Source organism: Parasteatoda tepidariorum, chromosome 1, assembly GCF_043381705.1.
Source record: "Parasteatoda tepidariorum isolate YZ-2023 chromosome 1, CAS_Ptep_4.0, whole genome shotgun sequence".
NCBI lineage: Eukaryota > Metazoa > Arthropoda > Arachnida > Araneae > Theridiidae > Parasteatoda > Parasteatoda tepidariorum.
Genome location: NC_092204.1, coordinates 100,792,564 through 100,805,055, shown reverse-complemented (window position 1 = coordinate 100,805,055; position 12,492 = coordinate 100,792,564). Strand labels below are relative to the sequence as shown.

General features: G+C 27.4%; 1 long non-coding RNA gene across 1 annotated transcript in view; it reads left to right on the top strand.

Annotated features, from left to right (window-relative positions):
- LOC122270973 (uncharacterized) overlaps positions 1-7,541 on the top strand; it is a 34,585-nt gene extending 27,044 nt beyond the window's left edge. The window contains exon 2 of the long non-coding RNA XR_006226080.2: positions 6,671-7,541. This is a non-coding gene — a long non-coding RNA (uncharacterized lncRNA). The remainder of the gene's footprint in view (positions 1-6,670) is intronic.
- The last annotated feature ends 4,951 nt before the right edge of the window (positions 7,542-12,492 follow it).

Sequence of the window (12,492 nt, the reverse complement as noted above, 5' to 3'; positions counted from 1 at the left end):
TATATATATACTCTATTTTAATGTCATCTCATAATTTTTTATGAAATGTTAAATAAAGTAATGGAATAAATTATTTTCATGAAAAATATAAAAAATCTTTCAAAACCGTTAAACTAGCTTAGAATTTTATAGTCCTTACCATATTTACATGAAATTGCTTTTATTCATACGAGTAATATTACTCAACAAATACTTTATATCTAATGGGATAAAAAATTTTTTTATGGGGAAATTAAATTTTTCATTTGCAGCTGTTGTAATACCCCTTGAAACATAATTACTATGCTATTTAATAAACTTATCTCGCATTTAAAAATAGAGATTTTGGAGAAAAAAAACTTTATGTTTATTGAACAATTCTTGATCATTGTTCTTTGAAGTATGTTAAAAGAAAATCGATTTGTTTTTTATCTATTTCTTATAGAGCTAATATTTTTTATTTATTTTTTAATACTTTATGTGCTGATTCTTAAAATAGGCATTCTGTCTTTAGATTATTGGATTAAGATATTGATTATTCATCTTAAACTTAACAAATACATTTCCATGTTTTAGTCGAATCATTTTGCATTAATTATTAAAATACGTTAGTTTTCCAAAAACACGATTTAAAAAATTTACATATTCTACAGCTTCCAGAATTAAAGGAAAAGAAAAGTTAATCAAAAACTGTTTATTTGTATAGGTTTCTATTAAGTGCTTGCGATGGTTGAGCCTTGCTTTAAAATTTTGTCCACTAGCTTGATGACGGTGCTAGTTTCTATCATTCTGTAACCTCTACCAGCATAATTTATTTAACAATTTTACTGTCGTCTGTAAAAATTCTATTTTCATTTATGCAATACTGTAGTAAGTTTCAAAATTTAATGGTACTATTCTATTTCAAGGAGTCGTAAAAATCACCAAATTATAATTGACTGCAGCAATGTTTAGTTTCGGTAATAAATTCTGTGGTAATAACTACCTAATATAATAATACAATTATAAAATGTACACAATGCTTTATAATATCTATAACTTTGCTTGAATCCCTTTTCTGATTGACGTGGTTACCTTTGTTGATTTCAATGACGTCAGCTTCTGGTTCTACCACTTTTTTTTCTACTTTCCTTGAACCTACTTTGTTTGATAAGGCCATAAAAAAAGATCATAATCTTAAAGAAACCTAAGAAATATAGTAGTTATCAAAATTTAACAAAAAATAACATTGTTTCATATGCCTTTGTCTCCACTAAAACTTATAAATAAGATTCGTGTCAGGAGTTATATCAATATATCTTGTAACTATACAAAACAATGGCGCTAATATTTTTATAATAATTTTTTTTCAGAAATAATTTTTTAATAGTACAATTATTACTTAACTCGGTTGCAAATTATCTTGCTAAATTAGTACTACTTTAAAAATTTTTTTATATTTTTTTTGTTATTTTTTGTCCTTTTCTATTAATTACCTTTTCAATTAATACTGACTTTACCAAAACAGAAAACAAATTAAAAAATTAAAGTAACTGAAACTCATTTTTTGTATTTACATTTATCTACGCATATTTTACAAATTTTTAAGGTTGATTTAAAAAAAGGAATCTCAATTACTATTTTTCCTAAGAATTTGCTTTTTGTAAATTGTTTTATTTTATAATTTGCTTTGAATAGATCACCGAATCTTGAGTTTACGACCATTAATGTTTAACTACATAACTTTGTAATTTTAAACCCAACCACGAAGACAAGGGAACTCTTGGGACAAACTACCTATCCTATAGGACTTTTTGATGGAACTAACCCGCATTCGCGTTATATGATGAGGAAAACAAAGGAAATCTACCACGGTTATCCCGATGGTAAGCCATGATTCGTCTACCACTAAGGATATTTTACGTCAGCACTGTGGTCGGTGCGATCCTGTTGCGGAACACGTATCGACCAGTTGGAACTGGAATTCGTGTCTGGGTCACCTCATTGGAGCTGAGCGCGATGTCCCCCAAGCCACCACAGCTCTTTTATTATTGCCGAAATTTACAATTTAGATTGTTTGGGAGAAACATTTTAAAAATGAGACTTTTTCAATCTTTTCACCTTAGCTATTGTTATAATCTTTAGCAAATGTAGTTTTTGAATTTTCATAATAAAATACCAGTGACGATTACTGCCCCTATACTATGCTAGCTTACAACTCTATTTAATAAAAAAAAAATGATAAATATTTTATTGCAATTTCTATAATATTTATTTATTTTCCATATGCTACGTTAGGAAAGATTAATTTCGCGAAAAAAAAAAAAAACGGTTTTTCATTGTTTTTTCATTGAACCCTTTTTATACGAGCATGTAATTGAGATTAGAGTTAATAAAAATTAATAAATGAAAGGATGAAGTTGTTTCAGAAGATATAATTTCGTTTTACTTTTCAACCTGTTTTTAAGTTCCTACACTTTGAGAAAGTTAGCTTCAATTTTTAATTAATTAAATTTTTTTATGTTATTTATTAAGAGACGCTGCGAAAGAATTCAGATGAGAAACATGACACATGCGAAGCGCAGTTTTTTTTTTTTTAAAAAAAACACACACACAAATTCTTTTTGATTTCATTATTAAGTTATGATTGTTATACACATACTTTGGTTCCATATCTCATTATTTCTGATTTCAATCTATCAAGAAGTTTCATGCGATAAACTTTATTGTAAATACTTGAACTCTAAATAATTTTTTATAAATCAATCAATTTAATATTTATCAAAAATAATTAAAATAATGTTAAGTTAGTTATTTTTTTATAAGTCTTGTTTTTCACTCACTAAGAAAGGAATACTTTTTCTAATTATTCAAAGGAAATCTAGACTAAAAATACTTTGCTCAATTAAATCAGAGAATGTTTTTTATTCCTTCCAAGAATTTGATGAAAAAGATTTCTTTTTTAACATTTTAATGAAACTGCGTAAAATTCTGTTTTATCTTTATATTTGACTTAAAAAGAATAGTTCTTTACATTGGAGAAGAATTTAAGAGCAGTAATTCTTCGAAAATCGATTGCTTTACTAACGTTTCGAAACACCAGTCACAATTAAGACGTAGATTCCGAGGTTAAATATTTTTTTAATGTTAATTAATGTGGGTGCAATATCTATTTATAATAGGAGTTTGCAGTCTCCTACTTGGTATCGCTGGTTAACAAAACTGCTGTCACTGTTTCAGTATATGTCCCAAACTCTAGTCGCTCTCTTACCAAATATTAAAACATAATAACACATACGTAGATAGCGCTCCTATGACACGAGAAGAAGAAGTACGACTTTGGGAACCAAACCGTAAAACTTCCCACTGTTAGCTCGCGGCAATGAGATTTCAAGTCATGAACCGTCTACTATTTATTGTTCATATTTTACGTCAGCACTGTGTTCAGAGTGAGCTGAGAGCAGAATCGGTATAATCCAGCTACCGTTGGGATTCGAAAGTGTTCACCTCATTCGGAGGCAAGCTCTTAGTCCTCTGACACACCGCGACAATATAACAGCTAAAATCCATAACAAAATTATTGGGCCATTAAGGTCACTTTGGCTTAAAGAAAAGTTTAAGGTTAAATTTCCTCCCAACAAAATCCTTGATAGCAATTTACGAACGCTTAATTAAATTTATGACATATGAATCTTGGCATTGACAAGAAAAGATAAAAATTCCTGTCAACTTTTGTGAGAAGAATGAAAAAGAAATTTTTTGAACGTAAGTGCATCAAAATAATTCGGAAAATATAAGGAATTATAAAGAATTTAAAAATAGAATTTTACAATTCTATTTTTAAATTCTGTAATTCCAAAAATCTGGCATATTTTAATTAATTAACACCCATAGGTTATCATGACTAACTATAACTGGCAACACAAACGATAGCAACACCAAAAAAGTATCTATAGCCAAATCAACCGACGCACAAAAAACAGAGCAGCTGAACTTATTATGTTGGACTGCTTCAACGATTATCTAAAAATAAAAAATAACTGGATGAAAAACAAAGCGAAAGATACACGATATTTGGTCACGAAGAAGGCCAGAGCCCATCCTGGGTTGACGTGTCAACGAAGATAGAGCTTCTAAATACGTGTGTTGCGTAATCTAATGATGCAAAGCCAAACAGGAATTGAACAAGACATCTATAAATAAGTAAAAAATGAATTATTTTGAATGATTTTAATTCTGTCGGTATATGCCTTTTAGCTCTGTGTGTTTCCTAGTGTTTATTATTAACTCTTTATTGATTTTTAATATTTTTTACCCCTCACGAAGAAAGGGTTTTCAGCTAGTTTATGAGAAATTAAATCGTAACTAAAAATTTGTTAAAATGTTTTGAAAACTTACATAAGTGTATTTAGATTTTGTTAAAAAGTTATGCTCAATTAAACTGAAAATTTCTATGCAATGTTTCGCAGAAATAAGCTCTTTATGAGTGTGATGTAATCTTACTAGTTGTAATCTTAAGAGATCTGAATAAATCATGCTAAAATAGATGAAGAATAAAATTCAGAACTGAGATTGTCCAATCAAAAAATAGCTTCGGTCACTTAGCTTTACCATACCTCTATGACTCTCATATGAATAACTAGAGTCACTTTTGTTTATACTTTTTCAGCACAAATGAAAAAATCAATAATTCCAAATATATGTATATTTACAAATATGTCACACGTCTTCACTGTAAAAAAATCTCGGCAAATGTTTAACCAATACTTGATGCAAAGTTTCTAATTTCACCATAAATTGGAAAAATGAAAAATTGTTTTGGTTAGATTGCCCCATAAGTTGGTAAATATGATCAAGAAATGCGTTTATGACGCAATCAATTGCACCGAACTTCCGTACTATGACAGACACGAGCTTTAACCATGACCGATAACTTATTTTGTACCTGTTGACAAGATGAATGATTTTGTTGTAGAAGCTTGCTATCATCTCATGCAAGTTGTCTTTGTCTATTTCTTTTGCATTTCTTATTTATTTGCAACTTTTCTTATTTATTTGCATTAAGTTCATTTCTTTCATATCAACTTTAAAAATTTTGTTCTCTATTCTGAAAGTGTTAGCTTCAAATCTGAAACTATATTCGTTGTATGAATAATTCAATATTTTAAAATCTATATAAGCTCTTTCTCTGTAAATAAGGAGAGATATCCATTTTATGCACTCAGAAAATGCCATACCAGTGACAAATAAACGGTAAATACGGCAATCTTAAGCAACATAGTTCTTATGCCAAATTTACTGCCGGTGAAGATTTTCTAGGTTCCAGATTTTAATTTAATTCTACCGATCAAAAAAAAAATCGTATGTATTTTTCATTAAGATTAATAATTTTTTATCAATATCTATGCTTCTGTTTTGATTTTCATGTTCTATTTTACTCATTTTCGTTTGTAATGTCACATAATTACACGAATTTTGGTCTATACATTCTAAAATGCTTTTGTTGTAAAATTTTCAATACGAATTATTCACCTCAAATTAGCGGTAGACGTTGTCATGGAAACTTGGTTTCTCTTTAAGTTCGTTGGGCGCACGAGGTAGGAGAAAAATAAAGTGGGTAATATTGGCGTTAAAGTAACCAAAATGATATTTTCTTTTTATTCTCCAAGAAAATTTCACTGAGATTTTTAACAAAACACCGGCAAGAACAAGATTTGTTTTAGAACATTTAGAAATAAGCTGATTTCTTTTTATAATTTTTTTGAAAAATAGATTTCATTATTAATATTTTTTGACTAAGCAAAAACATTTTAAATAAAACAAAATATCGTATTAAAAAAGTTAATAAATATATTTTTTTTATTAAATATAAATAAAAAATACTTTGACGCTCATAGATACTTTGCTTTAGATACTTATTTTTATATGATTTTTTTTGTAGACTTAATTTATCCCACATTTGTATTTTGTGAGGGAGGGAAAAGGCAACATAGGCAGGAAATCGAACGTTTTCATTGATCATCAAAAATGTCATATGTATTCTTTATAATATTTACAGCCATTGTTTTTTAAAAAAATAATTTTTTTGAAAAGTTTCATTTTAATTATTAAAGTATTTTTTTTATTCTGAAATATATCTGCTTCTATGAAAAAGATCTTTAGTTAAAAAGACAATCCTCACAAACTGTATACATGTGGAGTTTGCAATATTCATGTGGAATAACATCCACATGAATACTGCTTGTGTGTTTATCAGCAGCCAGATTCCACGAACTCTTTGATCTGTCCAAGTAATGATCAATTTCTTCATTTATTATTTTAACAGTTAACAGTTCCTTCAGCAAATTTTTTACGGGGACGCTCTGTGGATTTGGGTGCTTTAGAGCATTTTAACAATAATAATAATAGTATTTTAAAAAATATCCTTCCTTACTTTCCGGGATTTTTGTTTGTGAAAGGAGGCTTAAGATAAAAAATATTAATAGTTGGTCTCTAAATTTTTTTTTAGGTAGTGAAATGTTTTAACATTTTTTTTAAATGAGGACTACAATTTCTCAGATTTTTTTAATATTGTTCTTTGAAAATAGTAATTAAAATATTACTTGCTCTGATTGTTCTTTCTATGTTTTTTGAAAAAGAAAGGATTCAAATTTTGTTTCTTCTGAACTTTTTATCAGCATAAATTATATTATTTTTAATCTTTTTTCCTTAGCACAAAGGCACCAACAACTTCAATGCTTTTAGTCAAGAAAAAGACTTAGGAGATATTGTTATAACCAGTGCCGAACCTATTGATAAAAATATTTATTCTGCCGAAATTATCTGAATTCCAGAGGGTTATAAACAGTTTTTTCCCACTTGAAAAATACTAGTTTCAAGAACAGTTTACAAGCAAGGAATGTGCATAGTTTCAAGTTTTGAGAAGGAAGAACCTGTGTTTGGAAAAACAATTATTATTTTGTGAATAGACTCCAAACTTTTATTTGTTTGTAATCTTTTTAAATCTTGTTGTGGTTTTTACAATCAACTGAAAAATGTGATATAGTTAAAGTAATAGCACCAGAAAATCTTTAATAATGAATATAATAATGAATATGTAATAAAAATGTTGGTTTTTTTCCAATACTCACCATCATTTACTAATTTGTAAAACAAATTACAGTATTTTTATTTTAAACTGTGTGAAAATTTAATATTTTTATCAAATAGTAAATTATGTTTGTAAAAAAAGTAATTTAGTTATATTATAGATTTTAATTCAGATGAGGCTGATTATATCAAGAAATTTAGTATCTTATTAAAATATAGAAAATTATTTCAAAACTGTAAATATTGAGGCATTTTTCATTTTAAATTACTGTATATTAAAAATCAGTTTGAACTGAATGCACAATCTTAGAAACAAACAAACTATCCATCATATTTTTGAGTAAATATTTTGTATTTATTAAATGAATGCTGTGATATGTATAATAAGTATAATATATTTAAATTTTAAAATTTTGAATAAAAATTATTACATTCTGTCTATGTATACAAGCATTAAAGTGATTGTAAGTGAATAAATTACGTTTCAATATTGATCTGGATCAGTATATTTTTTCTTAATATTTTCGAGTTATGTTATTATTTTTACACTTCTTAATTTACTTCAAATTTATTATTTTCATACTCCAATGTAATTAATATTGGACTTTTTCCTTAATTAGAGATTGGGGATTGAACAATCCAATGTTTGTTTGATCTTTTATATAAAGTTTTATTTGTGAAAGTAATATTTTCATTTTTAAATAATAAAATAATTTCAAAATACATAGTAATAAGAATTTGCTTTAGCCTAAAATAAAAATTCCTTTTTAATTTATTTTTAAAACATTAGTGATACTAACTCTATAGCATCTGCTGATGACGATGAAATGTAAAAAAAATTAACGAAAGAAATGTAAAAATAAATTTTAATTTTACGTATATCAAATTAAAGAAAGAAAGACATTTTATACGAAGGACAATATTTTTAAGGCGATAAAAAGCGCAGTAAATTACCATCGATATTAAATGAGTACAAAAAGAAGAAAAGATAATTTAAATCAATTTCATATAAATCAAATTAGAAGTTAATTATTTAAATCTATGAGAATTAAAAGAACTATTTTTATTTTAGATGTATTATATATTATATATANAATATATATATATATATCTTCACCAGCCATACTTTTTTTAAAACTTTCTTCTGGACCAGGCTTCTAAAAATATATAATGACGATTATTAGGAAAATTCTAGTATTAGTATTTTCAAAGCATTTATTTGTAAATTATAATCTTCATACCAATTGAGTAAAAATAAACAGATTTTCTTCAATTTAAGGCAATAGGCTTTCAAGATAATAAATATTGCATACAGTGATCTCTCTTAAGCTTTGTTAAGTCTTGTGGTTAGTATTTCGGTAACTTGTTAGCATAAAAATAAGTGTTATATAAATTATTACTTGCAATTTAAGCTACACAAAATTTCCTTAAAATTTTATTATATTTCTTTTTAAAATTTATTTAATCGTTTTTTTTCTCCATAAAATGTCGCAATTGCTAACTGTTATAGAATTATAGAGGGAAATTCGAGAAAGAAAGTTTTAAAATAAATTATGTAAGACTTTCTTTCTTCGTTTATCGTAAATTTATCAAATAATTAAAACAGAGAGGAAATTAGCAGGAATAAATGAAAATATAGCAGACATTAAATTGAATAATGTCTTTTTTTCTAGTATGCAGCATAAACTAAACGTTTCATAATAAAGTTACTAGAAGAATCTCCAGACACTATGGCACAAAGAAATTTGAAACTTTTGAAATATTAGGCCAAAATTAGATTTATTATGCATACACAGTAAAAACATTACTGAAACTTCTGCAGAAAAAAAATTACAGGAAAAGAAGCTATTTAAAGATAAATGCAGAGTTTTTTTCAGTTTTTAATTATTAAAAACGAGCTGCAAAAAATCCCAGATTTTCTTCTTTCTTTTTTACATATTTTTTCTCGTTCATTTCTCAGTTTCAATCTGTTTTTCACATTATAGTTTTCCTCTGTTTCTCACCAGAAACATAAAGGGATTAAAACTGTTGTCAATTCACATTCTTGCTTTTGTCATGCAGTTTTACTTACCGTAACATTACCGTCTTATTTTTTTAAATCATTTTATGATTATTTTCGGTACTTGCTCGTACTTTTTAGAAAATTTTGAACATTGTATCAACTTCATTGCAAAACTTATACTCTACCTGATTATTATCTGTCTTTAGGTATAATGTTTTGGTAGTTAATTGCCAGAAGTTTTAAATCATTTTTAGCCAATATAGCTTTGCACGTTTTTACACTTAAAAATTATTTCAATAAGTAAGACTTTTAAGATAACTACAGTTTATGATTTTTCGTCATAATCAAACTATAGAACTGTCATTGCTGAAGAGACGCAGTGCTCCCTCAGAATGAGGTGACATGGGTTAAAATCCTGGCGTTCACTGTGCAAGCAAATTCAAATGATGACTTGCTGATCGTGACTAAAATGCTGACAGTAATGCTTCAGATTATAAGGGGTTTATTTTGTTAAAATAACAGAGTTTGTTTTTGAAAGTAACAGAAATTTATCTGCTGAAAAATAAGTCATTTGTTTTTAAATAACTATATTTCTTTGTGAAATAAAAAGTTCATATTGGCACACCAGTTTACAGCTTATTTCTCTAAATTTACACATATTTTTTCAGCGAAAGGATGATGTTAAAATTGCCGCGTTTAAAGTTATAGCGAAAATAGATAACATGAAAGGAAATAATATATTCACTGCTCAGGTGAAAAAAGGATCAAGCACTTTTTTTTTTTTTTTGAAAATGACATCCATTGATAACACGGAGCAATGGCGTGATGATTTCAGCATTCAAAAAGTCAGAAAAATGGTCTACATAATTTTATCAGACATTCGAAAATTAAATACATCTAGATATATTGTTAATATTTAGTGCCACATTGACTGAAAGTCTAACATCCGAAACCATCTAGAGTAAGTATTTTTTTTAATATGAAAAAGCACGTATTGAAAAGCTTATTTTGATTAAACCAAAATGTTTTCACTGAAGCAAGTAACATTGATACTGAATGAATCTTGGATATGAATTTTAAAGTGAGTCCTCTTGGTGAAGCAAATGATGAATGAAATTAGTTGAAGAAACAAATGATTCCAAAAATAATTAAAGTATACTGCTGAGGACCCACTAGATATAGGTTCACAAGAGATAGATATTCCTCTTCCCTCTCTATTTTTCATTGACGGAATCTAGAAATGTTACAGGAAAACTAAAAAAAAATTTAAATTAGATCAGAATCAAATTAGAAAAAAGAGAAAAAATTACACTTTTGCAGTAACTTTAGAAAGGCTGAGGCGAAAGCTTTAAAAGGATTATGGTGATGAGAAAAAAACTTAAAAAATTAAAAAAAGAATTTAAGACCCAAGGAAAAAAGAGTAAAGAAGAAAGGGGTAAAATAATTGTAAGAATAATAAAAACATATCATCAGATAACATATCGATAAATATTTATAATTCAGACTCGATTAACAAAGTGTAAAAAAGAAGTGAAAAATCTTTTTATTTTGTATACAATGCCGCAATACTTTCGATTTTTTGTCTGAGAAAAAAGATGTAAAATTACAAATACATGGTATATTCCTCAGAAAAATATAGTTTTCAGGTATTTAATAGGCTTATAAATGCATGTCTAAAAAGTTGCAAAATTAAGTGTTCATTATCTGGAAATATTTGAGTAAATTCACTGGTAAGAACTGTTCATTCAGTTGATTATCTTACTACATTAATTGAACCACCAAATGATAAAAAAAATTTTACTCCACTCTATTCTCCTCCCTGCTACTCCCTGATCTGCATTTGATAACAAGTATGTTGACATTATCATTCACCTAAAACTATTGTATTTGAAAATATCATAAATTTTTTGAAGACAACCTGCTCTTAGGGGTTCATTTATGGGTCAGTTTTCCCTACCAAATATAATTTGATTGTTAGTGAAACGAATTGAATTATAATTTCAGGATATGCATATACGACCATTCCAATTGTTTTTTATTCGTGCATTTTAAGTTCTTACATTTTCTAAATATTTGATTTTGCAACTTCATTATCTAAATCAAATTATTGAAATCTCATATCATTATTTATGACCAATCAATGATTTTGGTGACTAATTATGTGCTTAATTTTTGATATAATTAAAATTAAAAATTAGAGATTACTAGAGTAATCATAATTAAAGAATTTTAAATTAATAAAGCTGACCAGATAGAAAGCTAAGTTCTTAATGCTAAAAACAAATAGGTTTTTTCTCTTGTTCCACTTGCTACTTCAACCATGACTTGCCACACACGAATTCAGTCACACACAAGTCACAGTCCCTTTTATGGGGAGGACCCAATTGAACTCCATTCATTCATTCACAGAGCATTATTTTGACCTGAATCAGAGAACGAACAATCTCCAATTCAGAACCCCCAGAGATATTGATTTGTAATAATAACTTAGACTTGGAGGACTTTGCAACCCACCACTTGGAGGACTTTGCACCAATCACCTTTTAATACACTGGGATTCTTCAGCCGGATAGATTCGAACTCACATTCTCACGAGCATGAGACCAACGTCCTACCAACCCAAGCTATCCCGGCCTCTAAAATCACCATTGTGAGCAGCTACAATCGGTTGATGATTAATAATTAAAAACACGCTTTCATTTCAATTTCCGACCTTTTGAAAACAAGTAATAATAAAAAATTCCCCATTTGAAAAAAAATTGTGAGAAATCAAAATTTTATTTGCGCGAAGTTGGTCATTTATTATATTACTATTTTTAAATTTTTTTTATTATTTTACTCATTGTAAATAACATCAAACTTATTAAAAGTGAGCATGATATTGAAGGTTGCGTATTTAAACGGTTGAATTTATCGAGATGCACCAGTTATTATGTATTTAATTTCACTACGTGTATTTAATGGATTTTTTCCTCAAATTTTCTTTTCAATAACAACACAAATTTAAGATATTGAACTTCATATCTTAGTGTATATATATATATATATATATATATATATATACAAGAAAACACGAAGAAAGTTAAGAAAAACAATAGGTTTCATTTATTGCGCATAATCTGCAAGTAAACAGAACTCATTAGATAAGTTCAAAATGAAGATAAAACAAAGGAAAAATATAGACATATGAGAAAAAGGGGGGATAATAATTTAAAAAAATAACAAACAACTGATTAAAAAAAAATGATTAAATTTTATTCAAAAAAACCGGAAAAAAAGATGTAATCTTTTCAGCAGCCCACACGATTATATCCGCAAAAAAGAGTGCTTTCTGATATTGTATCAATATAGACAAGGCAAAATATATTAATACAATAGTGTGAGGAGCACTATATATATATATATATATATATATTTGTACTACCTTGTAATAAACTATGTTG